Source organism: Bombina bombina, chromosome 7 (assembly GCF_027579735.1).
Source record: "Bombina bombina isolate aBomBom1 chromosome 7, aBomBom1.pri, whole genome shotgun sequence".
NCBI classification, from domain to species: Eukaryota; Metazoa; Chordata; class Amphibia; order Anura; family Bombinatoridae; genus Bombina; species Bombina bombina.
In genome coordinates this window covers 336273880-336298113 of record NC_069505.1, presented here as the reverse complement: position 1 = coordinate 336298113, position 24234 = coordinate 336273880, and positions in this window count along the sequence as shown.

Sequence of the window (24234 nt, the reverse complement as noted above, 5' to 3'; positions counted from 1 at the left end):
GATTATCTATTTTTTTAAAACAATAAATATTTTGGTGTAGACTGTCCCTTTAATATGTGTATGTGTGCTTATATATGAAAGCTGTGCTTTTTTATTTTGAAGGAGAGTCAGGTACCCTGCAGTGTAGTGCTCAATAAAACTAGCAGTTTAAAAAGTACATTGAATGTGCAATGTAAAAATTGTACTATAGTACACACTGGAATTTAAAAAAAATGCAAATAAACATGGGGTAGATTTATCATAGTGCGAGCGGACATGATACGATGTAGCGTATCATGTCCGCTGCACATCGATAAATGCTGACAGCATATGCTGTCGGCATTTATCATTGCACTAGCAGTTCTTGTGAACTGCATGTGTAATGCCGCCCCCTGCAGATTCACGGCCAATCGGCCGCTAACAGGGGGTGTCAATCAACCCGATCGTATTCGATCGGCTTGATTTCTGTCCGCGGCCTCATAGCAGGCACACAAGTTATGGAGCAGCGGTCTTTAGAAACAGGGGCATCAAGTTTCATACGCAGCTTGATAAATCGGTCCCATTAGCTAAAAATTAATTTAAAGTACACAGGATAATACACATCAAAAATCGAATTAACAAAGCTAAAATCATAACCAAATTTACAAAATTCAAAGGGTGCTTTATTCTCCATTGTTAAAATGACTCTAGCAGCTAAATAAGGGTGTACCTTAGTCTGAAGCCAGGCCAGACTGGCCATAGGGCATACAAAGCAAAGGCCAGTGGGTTGGTCTCTTATGTGTGCCTTGCTGCTATATAGATGCCCCACCCTCTCTTAAAGGGACAATCTACTCCAGATTTTTTTTGTTAAAAAGATAGATAATTCCTTTATTACAATTCCCCAGTTTTGCATAACACGGTTATATTAATATATGTTTTACCTCTGTGATTACCTTGTATCTAAGCCTCTGTAAACTGCCCCCTTATTTCAGTTGTTTGACAGACTTGCATTTTAGCCAATCAGTGCCCTCTTATAAGAAACACATGAACTAACGCCCTCTAGCTCAGTCTTCAACAAAAAAATATCAAGAAAACAAAACAAATTTGATGATAAAAGTAAATTGGAAAGTTTGTTTAAAATGACATGCCCTAGCTAAATCATAAAAGTTTGATTTTGACTAGCCTGTCCCTTTAATATGGGTAACAATGGGAAAGCTGTTATAGTCTGTCTATTTTTGTAAAGCAGAAAGTACATTTTCTGTCGGGCTAGTAAGCAAAGGTGCTGCTGAACAAGAGATCTGGGGGCCAAATTATAAAGCTCTAAATAGAGCTTGATGCCCCTGTTTCCACACGAGCCTTTAAGCTCGCTGGAAACAGAAGCTATGAAGCAGTGGTCTAAAGAGACCGCTGCTCCGTAACTTGTCCGCCTGCTCTGAGGCAGCGGACAGAAATCAACCCGATCGAATATGATCTGGTTGATTGACACCCCCTGCTAGCAGCCTCAGGGGGTGGCATTGCACAAGCAGTTCACAAGACCTGCTTGTGCAATGATAAATGCCAACAGCGTATGCTGTCGGCATTTATAGATGTGCGGCAGACATGATATGCTACATCATATCATGTCCGCTCGCACTATGATAAATTGGCCCCCTGGTTATGGCTACCTAGCTTACAGAAGTCTGATGTTGGCTGCTTCGACCTTTAAATCTTTGGACCTATTTTCGATCATAGTCCAGTCCTGTGACTGAAGTTGTCTCACTGGTCAGATATTTGCTAAGAATGTTCCTCCAGCAGGTCTTGTTGTTTTTACTTTCCAAATGTAAAGTGACAAGTTTGTTTCTAAATACTCTTGTACAAACAGAAAAGACATGCGTTAGACTAGAAGCCAATGCAAGGTTAAGAATAATTAAAATAGGAAGAAGAAGAGAGCAGCGCAGCTCCAAATGCTGTCCCCGGGAACCAACAGCGGTAACAAACAAACCCACTCTCAAAAACGTACTAAAGGTGATCAGCTGGTGTTAAAGGAAAAGTCCATCCAGCAATACAAATAGAAGAAATAGGCGGCACACCAAGTATCATGAAAGCCAAAGTAGAAGTTTATTCCAAGCTTGTAGTCGCTACACACACTAACAACAACGGAGGAAGGGGGGCGTGTCCTTACGCGTTTCGTGCCGTGCGGCACTTACTCATAGGATCCTGATTCAGATAGCTTAAAATCCAAATATGCTCCTGTGTATACAAGCAGATTTGTATAGGAGAATGTGCTCCTGAAAAACTATGTAGGGGCTTCACATAGGTAAATATGGTCTTGCTTACAGTATTTTTAATCAATATTAATACAGTTATGGATGAATCTAAAGTATTTAGTAACATAGATAGACAATAATATCTTAGCAGTTCTCAAATTATATCTTTACATAATGTGCTACAAGTTCTGTGAGAACATCTGGTGCATAATTGCTGTCATTTTGTGGATGGAAGCAAAAATGTGATGGCATTGTCAATGCTCTCATTTGCATGTCCCCACCCAGAATCCCCAGCTGCAGCAGAAAAGAGATCCACTTGAGAATTTTGTAGTTTTGTGCGCTGGCTACTGTTCATATATTTTTATTGATGCAGCAAACATACTGTTTTAATGGTCGGTGAAGCATCAGTATTTCACAAGCCCTGGGTTTTTTTTATACATGGTCTCTGAAAATCCTCATTTATTTTGTCTTAGTATCATTACCTTAATCCTATGCTGGAATATTATAAGCACAGTGACAGCTGATGTAAATTTTTAGGGAGACTTGTAATTCAGCTCTTATTCATGGTGTTTGCACTTTGCTAGTCTTGTGCACACCCACCCTGTCCCTATGTATAAACTAATACATTGGGATGCACATTGATGACAAAATAAATTGTGGTCATATCAATATAAATATAAATACTGACAGACTGATATATAATATACATAGGTAAATTATTAGGGATTGGCGAATGTGTTTATATTTGAATTTGAATGTTATAACAAATGTTATTGTAGAGATTCGATTTACATAATAGAATGTTGATAAGAACAAATATTCTAAAAATTCTATTATTGAATGTTATTTATAGTTTTTGAATGTCACTTTCAAATTCGAATGTGACATTTGAATTCAAATTCGAATATTACATTTATAAAACACACTGTTAGACTAGAAATACTATTTTTGAATTCAAATGTAACATTCAAATTAGAATTTAGCATTCAAATTTGAATATTACATTTAAAAAACAGTATTAGACTAGAAATACTATTTCAAATTTGAATGTCACATTCGAATTCGAATATTACATTAATAAAACACAGTATTAGACTAGAAATACTATTTCGAATTCGAATGTGACATTTGAATTAGAATTTAGCATTCAAATTCTAATATTACATTTATTAAACACAGTTGTAGACTAGAAATACTATTTTGAATGTTACATTCAAATTCGAATGTAGCTTTCAAATTTGAATATTACATTTAAAAAACAGTATTAGACTAGAAATACTATTTCGAATTTGAATGTTACATTTAAATACGAATGTCACATTCAAATTCGAATATTACATTTCGAAATTGAATGAATACATAGCTAAACATTCTATTATTCGAACGAATAATTTTGAATTTTATTGAAAAATTAGAAAACGAAAAATTGAAAATAGAATGTTAAATAAACATTTGAAGTTCGATTTAAAACGAACAAATGTATTAAAATTCGTTTTAAATTTCAAATTTTTGGAAACATTCACCCATTCCTATACAGGTGGCCCTCGGTTTACGCTGGCTCAATTTGTGCCGTTTCAGAATAACAACCTTTTTTTTCAGTCATGTGGCTGTGATTGAAAAGCATTGGAAAGCAGTGCACTAATTAAAATAGCCATTAGGTGGAGCTGTCCGCTTGTTTTGCAGCAAAGTAATGCAATTTAGCAGGTCTGAAATTAATCTGTTTACACAGAGCAGACCAGACCTATCGAGCAACAAGATCTAGCAGCCACTACCCTTTTATCTTCCTGTCCAGCTGCTTGAGGTGAGAGTGCCTAACTGCCTATTAATAACTGCAGATTGAAATGCATAGAATAGATGCAGACCCAATATTATCTAACATGCTAACAATGCAGAGAACTGTTTGCAGAAAAATGCAAGTAAAAATCGTTTTTGTTCATTAAACTTAGTTTGATGATGATACAATCTATATTATTAGGTTCATAATGCTGTTTAGCATTTAAAGTCTTCATTTCAAAGCTTTAAAAATAATGTTTTAGATGTTACTTATGACAATTTTGAGAGGGGCATGGAACCTAACTCCCTCACTTCCCATTGACTTACATTATAAACTAGGTTTGAATTTACAACAGTTTCGATTTACAACCATTCCTTCTGGAAAATAACCCCGGCATAAACTGAGGGCTACCTGTAAATGATATACACAGCTAGTTACACAGACAGATAAATGATAGACAAGTAGAGAGAAAATAGACAGGCTGGTGATAGGCACAGACAATCAGACTGCTTTTTCTTTATTTTCTTGGTTGGAGTTAAGTAAGCCCTTCAAGTCTAACATCAAGGAGATGGTAAGAGGTATTACATTTCTGAGGTAAAATTCTTGTAAAAAACAAATGTCTTCTAGTATTTATATATCAGATAAATGTGTTGTTATTAATGAAATTCCACAATAAACTTCTAGCTTTCCATTAAATAAACTTTATTTGTATCTGTTCTAAAGTTCAGTTAGTGAGTTATTTTGTGTACAAACACATGTGCTGATTCAAGTAAATATGCTGTAGTGAGTCTTTTAAAGGGACAATCTACTTCATACTTTTTATTGTTTAAAAAGATAGATAATCCCTTTATTACCCATTTCCCAGTTTTGCATAACCAACAGTTATTTTAATATACTTTTTACCTCTGTGATTACCTTATATCTAAGCCTCTGCAGAATGTTCTTTCGACAGACTTGCATTTAAGCCAATTAGTTCTGACTTACAAATAACTCCATAGGAGTAAGCACAATGTTATATATATATGAAACTTATGAAGTAGCAGTGTCAAACTGTGAAAAACTGTCAAGATGCACTGAGATAAGAGGCGGCTTTCAATGGCTTAGAAATCAGTTGAGCCTACCTAGGTTTAGCTTTCAACAAAGAATACCAAGTTATTTGGAAATTTGGATTTTAAGCTATCTGAATCATGAAAGCTTAAAGGGATAGGAAAGTCAAAATTAAAAGTTGCATGATTCAGATAGAGCATGTAATTTTAAGACACTTTCAAATTCACTTCTATTTTCAAATGTGCTTTGTTCTCTTGATATCCCTTGTTGAAAATGAATATGCACATATCATACACTAGTGGCAATTAACTGCTGATTGTCGCCTGCACACATTTGTCTCTTGCGATTGGCTAACTAGATAAGTTCTGCTAGCTGCTAGTAGTGAAATCCTGTACCTTTAGCTAAGGATAACAAGATAATGAAGCAAATTTGATAATATAAGTACATTGGAAAGTTGTTTAAAATTGTATGTTCTATCCAAATCATGAAAGAAAATGTTGGGGTTTCCTGTCCCTTTAATTTTGACTTGACTATCCCTTTAAACCTTGTACAATTTTATGTTGAAGGATTGTATTACTTTTTCTACCGCAAACCATTATACAGTATAATCAATCATGCTTAAGTGTAAATCATTCCAAACATCTTTGGCATTTGATTTTTTTCAGATGTTCCTTAATTACTGGGTCCTATAAGTCATTACTATGGGTGTGGGAAAGGATAGAATAGGAAGTCATTAATATGGGGTATGGAAAGGATAAATTAACTTCTTTTGTGTAGACAATCACACAGTCCTGAGCTATTTTTTTTTATTTTCATGTGTGGAGGAAGACCATGGGGCCTAGTTATCAAGCCGTCAACCTCAAATACGCTGGAATTCCGCAGCGTATTTGTGGCGAGGCTGATTCGCCTTAGTTATCAAGCCCTAGATACCGGCAAAAGTAGAATTATGTGACGTAAGCTTCGATCCGCCGGACTCAGTCCGACACAGATCGATTCTTACGTCACTCCAGATGTTCCGCACACAAGTGCGGCACTATCTGACTACTTTTGCTAGTTATCAAAAAACTAGCAGGTACGCTCTGCACTTTTCCGGCCCAGCATACCTGGTTTTCAAAACGCCGCCCTGGAGGCGGCGGATCCCATAGGAATCAATGGGAGTCTGACCATAGCGAAAGTACAAGTTCGCTGCTGCCAGACATCCCATTGATTTCTATGGGAGATGTCTGCACCTAACACCCTAACATGTACCCCGAGTCTAAACACCCCTAATCTGCCCCCCCTACACCGCCGCAACTAAATAAATGTATTAACCCTTAAACTGCCGCTCCCGGAGCCCACCGCAAGCTACTCTATACATATTAACCCCTAAACTGCCGCTCCCTGACCCCGCCGCGTCTATAATAAATGTATTAACCCCTAAACCGCCGCTCCCGGACACCGCCGCAACCTACATTATACCTAGTAACCCCTATCCTGCCCCCCTATACCGCCGCCCTCTATAATAAAGTTATTAACCCCTATCCTGCTGATCCCGCACCTCGCCGCAACTAAATAAATAGTTTAACCCCTAAACCGCCGCTCCCGGACCCTGCCGCAACCTATATTAAATTTATTAACCCCTAATCTGCCCCCCCCACACCGTCGCCACCTATAATACATTTATTAACCCCTATCCTGCCCCCCACTACACCGCCGCCACTGTAATAAATTTATTAACCCCTAAACCTAAGTCTAACACTAACCCTAACACCCCCCCTAACTTAAATATTAATTAAATAAATCTAAATAATATTTCTATTATGAACTAAATTAATCCTATTTAAAACTAAATACTTACCTTTAAAATAAACCCTAATATAGCTACAATATAAATAATAATTACATTGTAGCTATCTTAGGATTTATTTTTATTTTACAGGTAACTTTCAATTTATTTTAACTAGGTACAATAGCTATTAAATAGTTAATAACTATTTAATAGCTACCTAGCTAAAATAAAGAGAAATTTACCTGTAAAATAAAAACTAACCTAAGTTACAATTACACCTAACACTACACTATACTTAAATAAATTATTCCTATTTAAAACTAAATACTTACCTGTAAAATAAACCCTAAGATAGCTACAATGTAATTAATAATTACATTGTAGCTATTTTAGGAATTATATTTATATATATATATATATATATATATATATATATATATATATATATATATATATATATATTGGTGTATGCCTATACCTGTTTATCTATTCCTATAGATCACTGGTTTTCAAACCTGTCCTCAAGCATCCCCAACAGGCCAGTTTTCCAGATTACTTTGGGTGAGAATAGGTAAAAAACCATGGTTACTAATCAGCTGATTATTTCACCTGTGCTCTAGTTCAGATATCTTCAAATGTGGCCTGTTAGGGAGGTCTAAGGACAGGTTTAAAATCCAGTGCTATAGATATATAGGTATAGATATATATTTATTTCATACAGGTGGTGAGATTCCACGATCCATTACTCCTGGGAATGGATAGTGGACTCTCACCACCATACAAGAAATTAATTTATCAGGTAAGCATAAATTATGTTTTTAAATTAATATTATCAGTTATAGATAGAAATATATATTTAATAAAAAAAAATATTTTTTTCTATGTGAGGAACATAGGAATGTAAAATATGCATAATGCGATTCGGGTTTTCTCAAATTCCATCTCTGTTGGTCGGGAGATGACTGGAATATTTTAAGCTTACCTTATTATGGATTGAGATTTATTTCTGTTAGTTTGTATTTGTCAGCAAATAAATCATATACAGTGTATACAGTATTACACTATGTGATTTATGTCTTTTTATCCACACCATTTCCAGAACAAATCACCTACAACTGAGGGCTAAGTGAGCAGAAATCACCACTTAAGAATACCACAGTAGGGATACCGAAGGGTGGACTCAGATTCTTCTTCCCCACACAGAGCCTCAAACTTACCTTTATAAGATTGAGGTGAGATCTGGTAAGCAGTTTTTTATGCACCTATGCGTGATTGCCTGCACTCGGAATTTGGTGAAAGGTGTAGCCTTCTTATAATTGCACCATTTGGACATTTTATTACAACTATACGTAGAGACAGTCTCTGTACGCTTATATGTTTTGATTTCCTCTTTACTTTTGAGATATATATATATATATATATATATATATATATATATATATATATATATATACTTATTAATCGTGTATAAATAGAATATAGGCCTTTGCAGTCAAATACCTTGTTATATACCATATACCTTTGAGACCTTATAACTTTTTTATTATTATTTATATGAATATCTTTTATATGAGCGTAACTGAAATTTTAAATGTATTTATCTTGTGTTTAGTGAATTATTCTGAACTCACTACCCTTTATGTGAGCTTTTAATTTGCACTCACCTGTTAAGCATAAATTGCACTCTTGTGTTCACGTTCTTCCGGCACATGCAAAAAGTTAAAAAAAAACTGATATCGCTTGCTTGCACAAGTTAGCGTGCCTCTGGTAATCTAGTCCTTTGTGTGATGATGTCACGTGCAATTATTTGGTGTTTAGTTATTCTTTATTTCACTTGAAGTGGACAAATTTACCTTGCCAATCTGACTAAATTTCGGATTGTATCTCAGTCACTGCCTATTACCTGCAAACTTATCTAGTAGCTTGGGGACAACATAACCTGATGCAGCATAGCGGCCAAGAATTGAGGAGAAAAACCTAGTTACTGGAATATCACAGTATAAACGGACCACAATGTTGGTTCACACAACTGAGGTTTTGAAAGCCATCACTGATCAGGGAAACTTTATTAGAACACATGCTACCCACTTGTGTTCTCTCGCTGCCAAGATAGATGAATTGACTGGTATGGTCAAGTCCCTGCATCTCCTCCGGCAACCAACCTAGCTGCTGTTCCAGTTTCAGCGACTGCATTGCTTATGGTTCTTAAATGTTTGGGATGAATACAGAATTGTAGGGGCTTTTCTTAAAGTCTGGTGCCTAAATTTCCATAATAATCCTATGCTTGTCACCTCTGATGCCAAACTGACTTTTATCATTTCTCTCCTGAAATGAAAGGCAATTATCCTCTTCTTAAAGACACCAACAGTTTTCTGTCCTCTCTGTAGACTGTTTTTAATAAACCTGGCATGGCAACATATATCTGAATGCATTATTTAAAATAAGGTCATATTTAAAGATCTGCCAGAAGCCCTTGACGAGTTAATTGATCTGTGTGTTTGTTTAGAAGTACGCTTTAACAAAAGACAACAGGAACAGGAGCAAGATTGAAGGGTATCTAGTCCCAATATCCATCTGGCATATTATTTTCTACCTCTTCAGAACCTGAGTCTCCCAGCCAGTTCCAGAAGTACTTATGGTGGTTGGTAATCTCTGACTGTCTGAAGCTGAAAAACTGAGAAGGTCTCCCTTGGTATTTGCCTATATTGTAGACTTAAAGGTATATGAAACAGTGCTCCTTTAATTTATATATATATATATATATATATATATATATATATATATATATATATATATATATATATACAGGTGGCTCTCGGTTTATGCCGGTTCAATTTGCGCCACTTCAGAATAACAACCTTTTTTTCAGTCATGTGACTGCTATTGAAAAGCTTTGGAAAGCAATGCACTAATTAAAATAGCCAGTAGGTGGAGCTGTCCGCTTGTTTTGCAGCAAAGTTATGCAACTTAAAGGGACATTTAACCCCAAAAAATTATTTCATGATTCAGACAGAGAATACAATTTTAAACAACATTCCAATTCACTTCTATTATCTAATATGCTTCATTCTTTAGATATGCTTTGTTAAAGAAATAGCAATGCACATGGGTGAGCCAATCACATGAGGCAAATATGTGCAACCACCAATCAGAAGCTACTGAGCCTATCTAGATATGCTTTTCAGGAAGGAATATAAAGAGAATGAAGTAAAATAGATAACAGAAGTAATTTAGAAAGAGAGAGAGAGAGTTCTGCCGTTGTGCGCCCTCTGCTTGTAGCCACTATAAAGACTCAACCCACTGAGCATGTTGATCATGCCAACATATTTTGTAAAAAGAAGGCTGAAGTCTTACACCCACATAGATCTTATATCTTATGACTCTATTGACCTCATTACTCTTTGTTGTTGCCTGAACAGAAAGCACTGGATAGATTAATTCAATAAAGTTTCAAAAGGGTCTTTATTTAACCATATTCCTCTTATGTTGGGCTGATTTATTTTTTGTCCAAAAGAAACATGGGGATTCTGGCCTTGTATCAATTATAGTGACTTGAATAAGATTAAAATCAGGAATTTATATCTTCTTTTAATTATTTGCTTTTGATATTATTTTAATATCTCAGAGGAGCAACTATATCCACTAAGCTGGATCTGTGAGGGGCATACAACTTGATATGAATTAAGGTTGGAGACAATAGAAAACGGCCTTTAATATCTAATATGGCCAATATGAATATTGGGTGATTCCATTGACACTCTGTAATGCTCCAGCCATTTTTCAGCTTTTCATAGCTAAAATATTTTAGGATTATCAAAAGAAATGTGTTATTATCTCTTTGAATGACAGTCTTATCTACTCTATATCCTATTGTTAATGTTAAGAAAAGGGGAGTGGACCGAGCGCTACAGAGGGGGCCTTAAGCTTACTAACAATATAGCCTCCTAGTGGGCTAACTGAAAAGAGATAATAGTAAGGGTGAGAGTAAGCGCTAAATAGCTTAAAAGGCTAGATAAAATAACACAATTTATTGCATTCAGTAAAAAAGTTATACATAAGCAATTAAAGTCAAATTATATGCATGGATCCATGTCTGACTTATCTAAAAACTGAGGTATACAAAGTAGTTAAGAATACTCTAAGAGCTGAGGTATACAGTGTGATTAAAATGGGAGAGTCCTAAAATAGGATTCACATGTACAGTATACTTAAGACAAGACTATATACCCATAATAGGTAAGTGCACATATAAAAATTATATAAAAATCATTAAAAAGTCCAGAAAAAGTCCAAAAAATGTTCAAAGGCTAGCTATTAGAGTTTGTGTGAATCCGTGGGTGTATCCTCCAACGTGACTTGCAGAAATGTGTCGTGAAGTTTAGTCAATTGTAGAAAATAGGAAAGGTTGAAAAATGATGTGATCCAAAATCCAATTAAAATCCGTGAAAAAATGGAAAATAACTTAAAACACACTTGAAAGAATCAATATGAAAAGAATCCAATGTGGTAAAGTCAAATGTGAAAATAAGTGAAAAAAATTGTGAAAAAAATCGGGTTGAGCAATCAAAAAATCAGAAAGTGGTGTTAAACCTTGTAAACACAACACAAAAACGCTGATAAAAGTGTGTTTAGTCAGGACAGATGCTAAAACATGTGAGTATAAGCAGAATCAGTGTGTCCGATATCAAAAATCCACAATAAAATCCATAATAAAATAATGACAACGAAAAAAACCTAAAAGGAAACAAAAGAAAAACGAATAGTGCAACACTGTATATAATAGACAATAATGGTAATTAAAACCAAGCTCACCAGTATGCCAACGCGTTTCGGCCTAGACTAGGCCTTTCTCAAAACTATACTGTATGTTAAAATCTGGGAGCTTTAAATAGGGTATGTATGAAAATAATTGGTGCTATTTTGGCGCCAAATTTAGAAAGACCTCCCTTTCCTGTTGGCCCATTGCATCTCATCTTACAATTTATATAAGATTGGAAATTTGGAATATTATTGAAACTTCAGGAAGCATCCCAGAGATGCAATAGGCCAACAGGATACACCCACGGATTCACACGAACTCTAATAGCTAGCCTTTGAACATTTTTTGGACTTTTTCTGGACTTTTTAATGATTTTTATATAATTTTTATATGTGCACTTACCTATTATGGGTTTATAGTCTCGTCTTAAGTATACTGTACATGTGAATCCTATTTTAGGACTGTCCCGTTTTAATCACACTGTATACCTCAGCTCTTAGAGTATTCTTAACTACTTTGTATACCTCAGTTTTTAGATAAGTCAGACATGGATCCATGCATATAATTTGACTTTCATTGCTTATGTATAACTTTTTTACCGAATGCAATAAATTGTGTTATTTTAGCTAGCCTTTTAAGCTATTTAGCGCTTACTTTCACCCTTACTATTGTTAATATTAAACACATTAATATTATTTTCCAATGCCTTTCTTGGAACAAAATGTATGTTAAATTGGAGGGAGAAGTGTTTTTTTCATAAATTATTACACATATTTTATCAAAGGTTTTGCCTTGACTTAGAAAAGAGCTAATGGTAAAGTGTGGTCTCCCAAAGCCAAACCAAACTTACAGAACCTACAAGATCTGCTTAGCATGACTCATATTCTTCATTAGTTCTAAAGTGGGAGTTAATGCCATTCTACCACTGGCAAGATCCACCCAGTTGTCTTCTTTTCTAAAACAAAACAAAAAAATCTACTACAGTGGTCAATTATAATGTTGACAACTAAGAACTCTTGGCAATCAATTTTGCTTTCTCCAAACAGAAACATATTTTGGTGGGCACCATTAAACCCTTCACCATTTTAAATCACCATAAACATTTGCTCTCCAGTCAGTCATACAACTTAAATCCCATCAGGCCCAGTGTGAGTTGTTCTCTCATTTCAATTTCATTCTATCTTGTGTGCCTGGACATAGAGCAATAAAGCATCAGCTTTCTTGATTTTAATTATTGACCTCTGTTAGCAAATCTACTAAGCATTACATCATACGACCTTAGAGGATCATGACACTTATTATCACCATTAGCTTAAAAAGCTTCTAGGTGTCCATAGCTAGATATCTTATAATGGGTGGGGACCTCTAGGTCATTTGTTTGCTACCCTTAGGACCAAAAAAGCACTTCTTCAATGGACCATCAATGGGGTCCACTCTAGTCATGCTGGCACCACTACAACTCTCAAGACTCTGGAACATAATGTGTGGTGGCCTAGAATGAGAAATTATGTATTTGATTATGTGGCTGCATGTTAATCTGTGCGCCTCACACACTTCCTCCAGGAATGCTCCAACCTCAAAACTAATTTAAATAAAGATCTTTCCCAATCTGAGGAGTATTATTTGGGTCACTGTAGACTAGTTTTACACTCCAAACAACCCTATTCTATGCAACTTTGGGATACCATCCTCATTCTTTGCTTCTTGTAAATTCACACACAGGGATTCCTGTGGTGATCTTTTATAAAAAATATTAAGTTATAAAAACATACTCCATAACTCCACAGCTAGTCAATGATAAACATGATGGGCCTGGATCTGCTTACTCTCTCTTGTCTCGTGATTTTGTGCTTCACTGCCTGGTCATATTTGGACTTTGTACCTAGATTGCCTGCCTGTTTGGAAACCTTGCCTACCTAACCACATTTCTGTCTTTAGCTCTGTTACTGTCTACTACCTACAAACTTATCTAGTAGTTTGGGTATCCTACCACCTGAAGCAGGAATTGCAGAAGGGAAAATAAGGTCCTGGAGTATTAAAAAAACATTGTGAAAACCCATATACTGCATCTAGTATAGGGATTCTGATGGATTGGGCATCTAATTTGGTTAAAATAACTGAGTGCTGGACTCCTCTGACTTTTTGTACATATTCTTACTGCATAGTCCTTTGTACCTTTGTACCATGGAGGAAGATATACCTGAAAGAGACACTCATGTTTTTGGCTATAGTGAAATGGAAGCATTCAGAATTATAACTTTGGTGAGGGGTTCAAGAGAATTCCTTAAGACTCCCCCAGCTGAGATTTATGGTAAGGAATTTGAGAAATTATGCAAAAAAGTATTTGGCATATGAAATTCATTCCATGACCCTAGCTGATTATCATAGGGTAAAAAGGATACCCCAGGGCCTGAGGATGACAGCGCGCCCTACTGTTATGTTAAATAATAGAGTACTGTGAAAAATTTGAGCGCATACTCAATAAGTGTGCCCTGAATCATGATAGTTTAATTTTGACTTGAGTGTCCCTTTAAAGTAAAGAAGCTCAATTGGAAATTAATGTAGGTAATGTAGCTTGTCCTGTGGGATGGTTCATGGTGCAGCATTTTGGCTCACTTGTGATTTTCCCAGTGTTAACATTTTTGGATTTAGCAAAAAAACACTCAACCCTGGAATACCAGACAAGTCTCTTCTGAATGAAAATTTGTACAGCTACCCCATGTACAACCAAATATAGACCATTTACCCACTTAGGGCTCGTTTCCATTGAGCCGTAATTCGGTTTGCGTAAGCTTGCAAATCAATAAATATGCTGTTGGAAGCAATTTCGTTTATCTACTGTTTCCAATGGCTCTTTATACCTCAATATCGGCAGCCGGACATTTTTAACGACTCACTGGAAGCGAGTCCTTAGAGGGATACAGCTATACCTCTACTGAAGAAGTGCATACAAACTGAAACGTATGCCTTGGGCTAGAAGTACAAATAATTTGTTCACAGGAGAATTTCCTGGTAATTTAAAGCTGACCTGTCCTTTTGGATGGACCCAGACTCGTATACCACAGTGAAGCACAAAAGAGCTTGTTTTTGTAAAGAGATTTGACTTAGTCAAAGGATGCAAATTTTCATACCACTTATTGGTTTTGCTGAATACGTGTTATAAATGTCACTGTTTAATGCACCCAAAAAAGGGCTAGATTACAAGTGGAGCTCTAACCTGACCTGTGGTAAATTTATAAAATGTACCCTAATTGCCCCCAAAGTAAAGGTTTTAGTGCCTTTACTAAAATATAACATATTAGCATCTTTATTTTTTCAAATAATAACTGCACAATGCAGTTATAAGGGGTTAAAGTCTGCAGATGTGGGGTGTTAGAAACAAAATGGCCCTGAAAATTGCCTTTACATTGCAGTCTATGGAGACTGTGTGTTCCCAGTAAATATTTATGCATATACTTATTTACATACACTGTATATTTATATTTATAAATTTTGCAACAACACTGATACGTAAATTTTAATATCAGTTCTCTGAACGGTTACATTGTTTAAAGGGATATGAAACACATTTTTTCTTTCTTTCATGATTCAGATAGAGCATGCAATTTTAAGCAACTTTCTAATTTACTCCTATTAACAATTTTAATTCGTTCTCTTGATATCTTTATTTAAACAGCAGGAATGTATGCTTATAAGCCAGCCCATTTTGGTTCAGCACCTATGTAGCGCTTGTTGATTGGTGGCTACATTTAAATATATGAAGAACATTGGAATGGGAAATATTCATATTTTCATGTCAGGTTAGCGTACATAAGAATATGTGATTGGGTTTGCGTGCGAGTAGGGCGTTTTTTCCCACTTTTTTTGCTCCATTACCTTATATAGTGGAATACATGAATGCACATGCAATATTATAACTTCAGCTTATTGGGTTTTCTGATTAGCGTGCAAGTAAAAACAGTTTACTTTCAACTGATAATACAAATGCAACCCGACAAACGCAAAAAGCCCAACTTCTAGCGCAGTTAACGCTTTAGCGGGAGCATTAATTAGCTTTCCACATGTAATCTGGCCCTCTACAGCACAACGTCAATTTTCAGAATTCCATGGAATGCACTCTCAGGGGGCATACAAATGTAATATATTTAAATTTAAAGGGATATTAAACCCCCCCAAAAATATTTTCTGATTCAGACAGACCATACCATTTTAAAATAGTTTCCGGTTCTATTATCAAATTAGCTTTATTCTCATGATATTCTGTGTTGAGGAGATACCGATGGTTGGAATCTGGTTCATTGCATGGCACGAAATAGTGCTGCAATCTAGTACTCTTGCAAATGGATAACACTATTGCAAAATTGCTGCCAAATAGTGCCCCAGAAATGGGCCAGCTCCTAAGCTTATGTCTCTGCTTTTCAACAGAAGATACAAAGAGAACAAATAGAAGTAAATAAGAAAGTTGTTGAAATTCACATGTTCTATCTGAATCATGAAAGAAAAATTGTGGGTCTCGCATCCCTTTAACAATCAATAGCGCTTCTATTTTTGCACTCAAACCTATTGAAAACACTCACGTGTCCAACTTTAGGGGGCGCTAAGCGCAAATGATCTATATAATAGGTGACTCTTTACCAATATTCTTTGAACAAACAAAGTGAAATATATAGACAATATGACCATTAGCAGTAATTGTATAATACAAAGATCAAAAAGATACAAAAAGTGCACATAAAGAAAATGTCTTATCTGAGTCCTTTATAGGTATTTGGCCTCCAATCTAGGTAAACAAGATAAATCCTTATGTGTTGGTAAGTCCAATGATAGGCCTCCAATAGCCTTCTAGGAGTAGAGACGGCAGCTCCTCTCAGATAATAAAACAGCAACCAGGAATCTGTGAATGGGGAATCACAAAAAAGAGGGCGCCTCCTAGTGTGATACTGTGATGATGGTAAAGTACAACAGATCTTGTATTGTAGTTATACTCACAAATGGAGCAGCACCCAGTGTGCTAATTGACGCAGGCTGGGAACTCTCAGTGTCCTAGCAACACTGATTCCAAGGCTCTGGTAGTAGAGTATTAGGAATGAGGATTGACGCTCAGGCTTCCATAGTAGATATAATATTTTATTAAAACAAATTCTATAAAACCCTATGGGTGTTAGTGTGACCCAAGGTGTATAATAACAAATGTTTACAAACAGATTGCAACGCGTTTCTCAGCTGGACTAGCTGTTTCCTCAGGCATCTGTTCATATCAAGGAAGCTCTGACTTTTAAATCTAAACTAACAACCTCAACTCCTCCTCTACCTGTCTAAGCAGGTGTAGTCAATTGAACTAAAACACTGGGGTCCCATAAGTTAACTCATAAGTGTACAATCATGGACCTACATAAATAAAAACCTCAAACATACAAGTTATATACAAATGGTGTTAAAAGGTATCATTTCAAACATCAGTATTTTTAACTATCTGATATCTAAGACTCATATATTCAGTAGTCTCTGATTAAACATATAAAAATATCAAGTGTTTCAAAAAACAGTTTTCAAATATACAGATTTTTAATAGTCTCCACATACATAAACTCCATCTCTATTAACCATATATGATCTCTATCTTCCGTATAACGATAAGATATATGACAATATGGTTACTATACATGAACAAAATTATTGGTACATATTACAAATTACAAAATACATAATTTCGTTTAACCCCTCTTAGTACATGCCACTGTTTGTTAGTTTATATGTTTGATAGTAAACATAATATATGAATCATTGATCTATGTGTATTCGTAATTTCTTATTCATTTTGTCAAAAAAACACACATCATTTTTCAGTTAAATAATATATAGAGCATAAGTGGTTAATCCTTAACGACTCAAGTGTTGATGAGCCTCCATTCAAAATAGTGGATTAGATTAGAAAGTCTGTTGTGGGCCACTCCTCTTTTCTAAATAGGAGTAGAAGCCATCAGAAATATTGCCCATATAATCGATCTCGTATGTTAGTACTTACTATTTGTTAGGTGTCTTTCTCTAGATTGTGTTTCCGTTTGTTTATTCATATGTATAGATCGCACTACATGCTTAGCTATAGGGACACTGATTCTTGCTATTCAATGTATTACTTTTACCCGAAGAAAGGGTGTGTGGTGTTCTGACCTATTATGTTCATTTGTGAGAGGTGATCCAATCAAGACTAAGCAGTATTCTGTGACGTTGTCAGATAGACAACATATTTTAACAGCTGATTTGAAAGATTAATATTACCACTTAGGTGAAATATACAACTGTGTGATTTTTTGTTCAATGTTTTAGTGTAGTGATAGTATAAATATTAATGACAGATTTGTCAATCCGTGATGTGTCAATGACTACTTGATAGTCGTAAGAAGGGGGTGTGGCTTCCCTTTGTAGTGATAGTCTTAAGGAGGGGGTGTGGCTTCCCTTTGTAGTGATAGTATAAATATTAATGACAGATTTGTCAATCCGTGATGTGTCAATGACTACTTGGTAGTCGTAAGAAGGGGGAGTGTCTTCCCTTTGTCAGTATTTGATCTGATCTGTATGATGTGAAAAATAGAGTGATAGTGTGGGACAAGAAAAATATCCACTGCTGTCAATAGTGTATGGGGTGTATGGGTCTGTTGTTGTACATAAACATAGTGATTAAAATGTTGGCAATGTGAATATGTATACAGATTAAATGTGTATAGTGTTACCCTTAAGGGTATATATTATCCTGAAAATGACCTATATGTATATAAACTATTGAATGTGTTGTGGATGCAATATATGCCATAAGTGTAAAATTTATAAACCATGTGAATAAATAGATCTAATATGTCAAAAAGGGATGTTATGTTAGATTTAAGTGTCCTTAACTACTGGGCTCTAGCATATATATGAGAACCCAAATGTGTATTATTAGCTTCTTACCCTAAAAACAGGTGTCGTTCCTTTATATGTATATTTGTAATTTGTTGATATACTAAACGAAACGAATGTATACTAAACTGGTGATAAGTCACCTTATATAAAAATAAGGGCTATATATGTATAGTTTATTGATATGGATTGGTGATTAATAACTCTGGTACTAAATAAGTGTAAACTAATGATATGTGACCTTAAACACCAAGTGATGTATTGGAAATCTTAGCATTAATATTATCTAGGTCCTAAAAGGTGTAGGATGGAATGAATGTGAATCAATATAATATAAGTGCCCAATGTGTTTAATAGAAGTTGTATAGTGGAGAACTTGTGGTGTTATGTCAGCTATATCCTAACTCTAACATAGGATGTTCCTAATAATAATAGATATCTAAAAAATGGTGTGATAAAAATGGTTATCCTTTGTTTATCAACATGTGTATGTGAGAAAACAACAACCATTAACATGTCCAAAGAGGGGATATACATATATTCAGAAAGCTGCCATATCTATATTTTCATTTAAACCCGCCAGAAAGAGACTCCCAAAATTGAAAATCCAATATGTTTCTCTTTGGCGGAGTCTAGTATATCTATTGGCTCCACTCAAAGGTGGGATGCTCTCCAACGGGGTTACACGGAAATTGCAGTCTTTTATGTTGACATATATTGTGATGTCTCGATACATTATGTTTATTACTATTTTTGGTGATATTCCTAAAATGCTCTCCCCATCTCCTTCTCATCTTTCTAATTGTGCGCCCTAAGTATTGTATCCCACAGTTGCAGGTTAGTACGTATATAACAATAGTGGATCCACAATCCAATCTACTTTGAATTGGATATGTATGACCTGTGGTGTGAGAGGTCACATTCTTAGCTCCATGAGATCTGTATTTACACATATTACACCTTTTGACATTACACCTATAGGCCCCTTTAATAAATTAAGTATTCCCTTGAAAGGAACCTTTAATGTTGGACTTTTTGTTCATTACTATTTTTCTAGGCGCTAATTTTTGTTTTAACGTTGGACCTCTTCTAAATGTGATTTTAGGTCTTTCATTTATTATTTTTTTAAGTATTGGATCTTTGTGTAATAGAGATACCAGTGTTTATTAATGATCCTTTTGATTATTTTATGGTTTGAATTGAAATTAGTAATAAATGACATTTTCTGTTTTTCTGTATTTGTCTGTTTATTTTGTACATTATTATTACCTGAGTTAATGATCATATCTCTCTCTAAGGCTCTAGCCTTCTGATACCCTTCTTCTATAAGTTGTTCAGGATAACCTTTATCACCAAACCTCTCTTTGAGGATGGTGGCTTGTTGGTCATATAACTCTATAGTGGAACAATTCCTCCTAATTCTACAAAATTTACTGTAAGGTATGTTCTTTTTCCAACTTATGAGATGATTGCTATTGTAATTTCGAAAATTGTGACTGTCTACTGTTTTGAAGAAAGTGATAGAGGAAATCTTTCCTACACCTTTTAGGACCTAGATAATATTATTGCTAAGCTTTCCAATACATCACTTGGGGTTTAAGGTCGCATATCATTAGTTTACATTTATTTAGTACCAGAGTTATTAATCACCATATCAATAAACTATACATATATAGCCCTTATTGATATATAAGAGGACTTACCACCAGTTTAGTATACACTCGTTTAGTATATAAATGAATTACAAATATACATATAAAGGAACGACACCTGTTTTTAGGGTAAGAAGCTAATAATACACATTTGGGTTCTCATATATATGCTAGAGCCCAGTAGTTAAGAACACTTAAATCTAACATAACATCACTTTTTGACATATTAGATCTTTTTATTCACATGGTTTATAAATATTACACATATGGCATATATTGCATCCACAACACATTCAATTGTTTATGTACATATATAGGTAATTTTCAGGATAATATATACCCTTAAGGGTAACACTATACACATTTAATCTGTATACATATTCACATTAGTTCCTTTCTCACAATTAGGACTGAGGTATCTAATCATAGCACATTTTTATTTAGTCACACAGTAGTATGCTGACGACACTGCCAACACTTTAATCACTATGTATATGTACAACAACAGACCCATACACCCCATACACTATTGACAGCAGTGGATATTTTTCTTGTCCCACACTATTACTCTGTTTTTCACATCATCCAGATTGGATCAAATACTGACAAAGGGAAGCCACTCCCCCTTCTTACGACTACCAAGTAGTCATTGACACATCACGGATTGATGAATCTGTCATTAATATTTATACTATCACTACAAAGGGAAGCCACACCCCCTCCTTACGACTATCACTACAAAGGGAAGCCACACACCCTTCTTACTATAGTAACCATATTGTCATATATCTTATTGTTATACAGAAGATAGAGATCATATATGGTTAATAGAGATGGAGTTTATATATGTGGAGATTATTGAAAGTCTGTATATTTGAAAACTGTTTTTTGACACACTTGATGTTTTTATATATTTAATCAGAGACTACTGAATGTCTGAGTCTTAGATATCAGATAGTTAAAAATACTGATGTTTGAAATGCTACCTTTTAACACCATTTGTATATAACTTTTATGTTTGAGGTTTTTATTTATGTAGGTCCATGATTGTACACTTATGAGTTAACTTATGGGACCCCAGTGTTTTAGTTCAATTGACTGCACCTGCTTAGACAGGTAGTGGGAGGAGTTGAGGTTGTTAGTTTAGATTTAAAATCCAGAGCTTCCTTGATATGAACAGATGCCTGAGGAAACAGCTAGTCCAGCTGAGAAACGCGTTGCAATCTGTTTGTAAACATTTGTTTTTATACACCTTGGGTCACACTAACACCCATAGGGTTTTATAGAATTTGTTTTAATAAAATATTATATCTACTATGGAAGCCTGAGCGTGAATCATCATTCCTAATACTCTACTACCAAAGCCTTGAAATCAGTGTTGCTGGGACACTGAGAGTTCCCAGCCTGCGTCAATTAGCACACTGGGTGCTGCTCCATTTGTGAGTATAACTACAATACAAGATCTGTTGTACTTTACCATCATCACAGTATCACACTAGGAGGCGCCCTCTTTTTTGGGATTCCCCATTGACAGATTCCTATTTTTGCACTCATATTACAAGCCCAAAGTTATTTTTTATTGCTGGAACAATCGTCTAGTGCATGCTAGCATCCTCATGTCAGACAGTTCATGTGCGCTAAATCCCTCACATAACAGACTTCTATGAGGATACAGTAAATTTCATATCAGATGTTGCTTGAACGCTAAGTAAATCATGTAATGATGTGCTATGCTTTTAATAATAATGGTTTACTCCAGGCCTCATAAAGCGCTAATTTTCACAGCTGTATTTCGGATTGTGCTCAAGAGCAACACTTAACTCACCACTTGAAATACGAGAGCAAAGAGCGCACAAATATCGCTCACTGTGCTATCCATAATTACACCGCAAGATCCTCAACATCTATGACAGTTTCCCACCTCATAACTCAACCTTCACCACCCACTCCCCTACACCCGACATCCCTCCTAAATGTGCCCCCCCCCCGCACCATACACGGACTATCTGGAGCTCCCTCACCACAGAGGACACCCTCAAAATCATGAAATCCATCCACTCTGGTGCACCCTCGGACCTATGCCCTCATCACATATTCAACAAAGTAAGTGACACCATGGCCCCTGAACTCTGCCGCACCATCAACTGCTCCATCAAAACCGGCACCTTCCTGGATGTCTGGAAGCATGCAGAACTGAAACCCCTGCTGAAGAAACCCTCGGCTGACCCCACAGACCCGAATAACTACCGCCCCATCTCTCTACTCCCCTTCCCGGCCAAAGTCATAGAGAAGTCCATCAACTCGCAACTCATCGACCACATTGAGGCCAACCACACCCTGGACCACTCCCAATCCGGCTTCAGAAGCAACCACAGCACTGAGACCGCCCTACTCGCCGCCACAGATGACATCCGTGCCATGCTCGACCGAGGAGAAACTGCCGCCCTCATCCTCCTAGACCTCTCAGCAGCCTTTAACACTGTCGACCACAACAACCTCCGCACCCGCCTACACGATGCTGGCATATGCAGCAAAGCCCTGGAATGGATCACCTCCTTCCTCACGGGCAGGACCCAGAAGGTCAGACTCCCTCCCTTCTTCTCCAAACCCACACCAGTCAACTGTGGTGTACCGCAAGGCTCTTCGCTGAGCCCCACCCTCTTCAACATCTACATGGCCCCTCTCGCAGCCATCGTCCGACGCCACAACCTCAACATCATCTCCTATGCCAACGACACCCAATTAATCATCTCACTCACCCGAGATCCCACCACCACCAAAAAGAACATCCACAAAGGCCTGACAGCAGTTGCCGCCTTGATGAATGACAACTGGCTCAAACTGAACACAGACAAAACCGAAGTCCTCCTCCTTGGACCCAATAAATCCGCATGGGATGACTCCTTGTGGCCCACAGCCCTCGGTCACCCTCCAACCCCAACCGACCATGCCTGAAATCTAGGCTTCATCTTGGACTCATCATTCTCCATGAACCAACAAATCAATGCCATCACCTCAACATGTTTCCACATCCTCCACCTGCTACGAAAAATCTTCAAGTGGACTTAGTTAGCGGCGAATTTAAATTACACAGAACTTGAAACTATGAGACAATAGCTGATTGAGACATCTACTTATTTTTTCAAAAGAACTTAACGTTCACTAGTATTGGAATTGCTGTGCTCTGTCTGTTCCCAATCACACATGTCATCTGAAATTAATTTGCCTTTATACAACATGTCACTCATAACAAGGTATGACCTTTATAAGTTTAGTGAAATGATAGCTTAAAATCAAATGTAATACCAACTAGGAAAATATATATATATAAAAATTGCTATTAAGCATTGCCTCCCATACTGTGTATGGTTGACATTATGCTGTATGTTTTAATGTGTGCTTCATTATTATTGTTTTCTAAAAAATAAGGTATAAAGGTTTTTTTAAGTATATTTGACTAAATAAAATGTAGCATGAATAATGTTAACTAGGAATGTATGAAATCTGTATTACACATTGTATATTATATTGTACACTGTTTATGTTTATATTTTAATGTGTGTTCTATATGGTAGCAACTGATTGGTTGGGATCATATTACTGATTAAGTAGACCCATCCCACTACCACCTGTTTAATATCAATTAATTTAGGTTTAGGGTATATCTAGCAAGTGTTCAGTAAACATTTTATGAAGCCTGATGAAACAGCCATTGGCTGAGAAACGCGTTGCCTGTTATTTTTACAATTTTATTAAAGTCACTTTTTAATATTTTGAACACTTGCTGCATCTTTCTTTGGGATATATATCTTTTATCCTTTTCCTGAGGATTAATTCCTTTTCTGGATCAATTGTGGGATCCTTTTGCACCTCTGGATCCATTTGGATGTCTGGCTACAAGTCTGTTGGGTGACTGAATTGACCCCTTCATGCCTCTATAGCACCACGAGAGGTGCTTTACACTTTGTGAGTATTATTCATCTCTTTGCTTGTATTGACACCTTTGCACCAGCAATACTAGGCCATATTGGCACCTGTGTTTTCCTTCTGTCTATACAGACATCAGCTCCTGTGCAGGAAGTTGGTCTTCTGGGTGACCAAATAGATCCCAGACCGTATATCTAGCACTAACT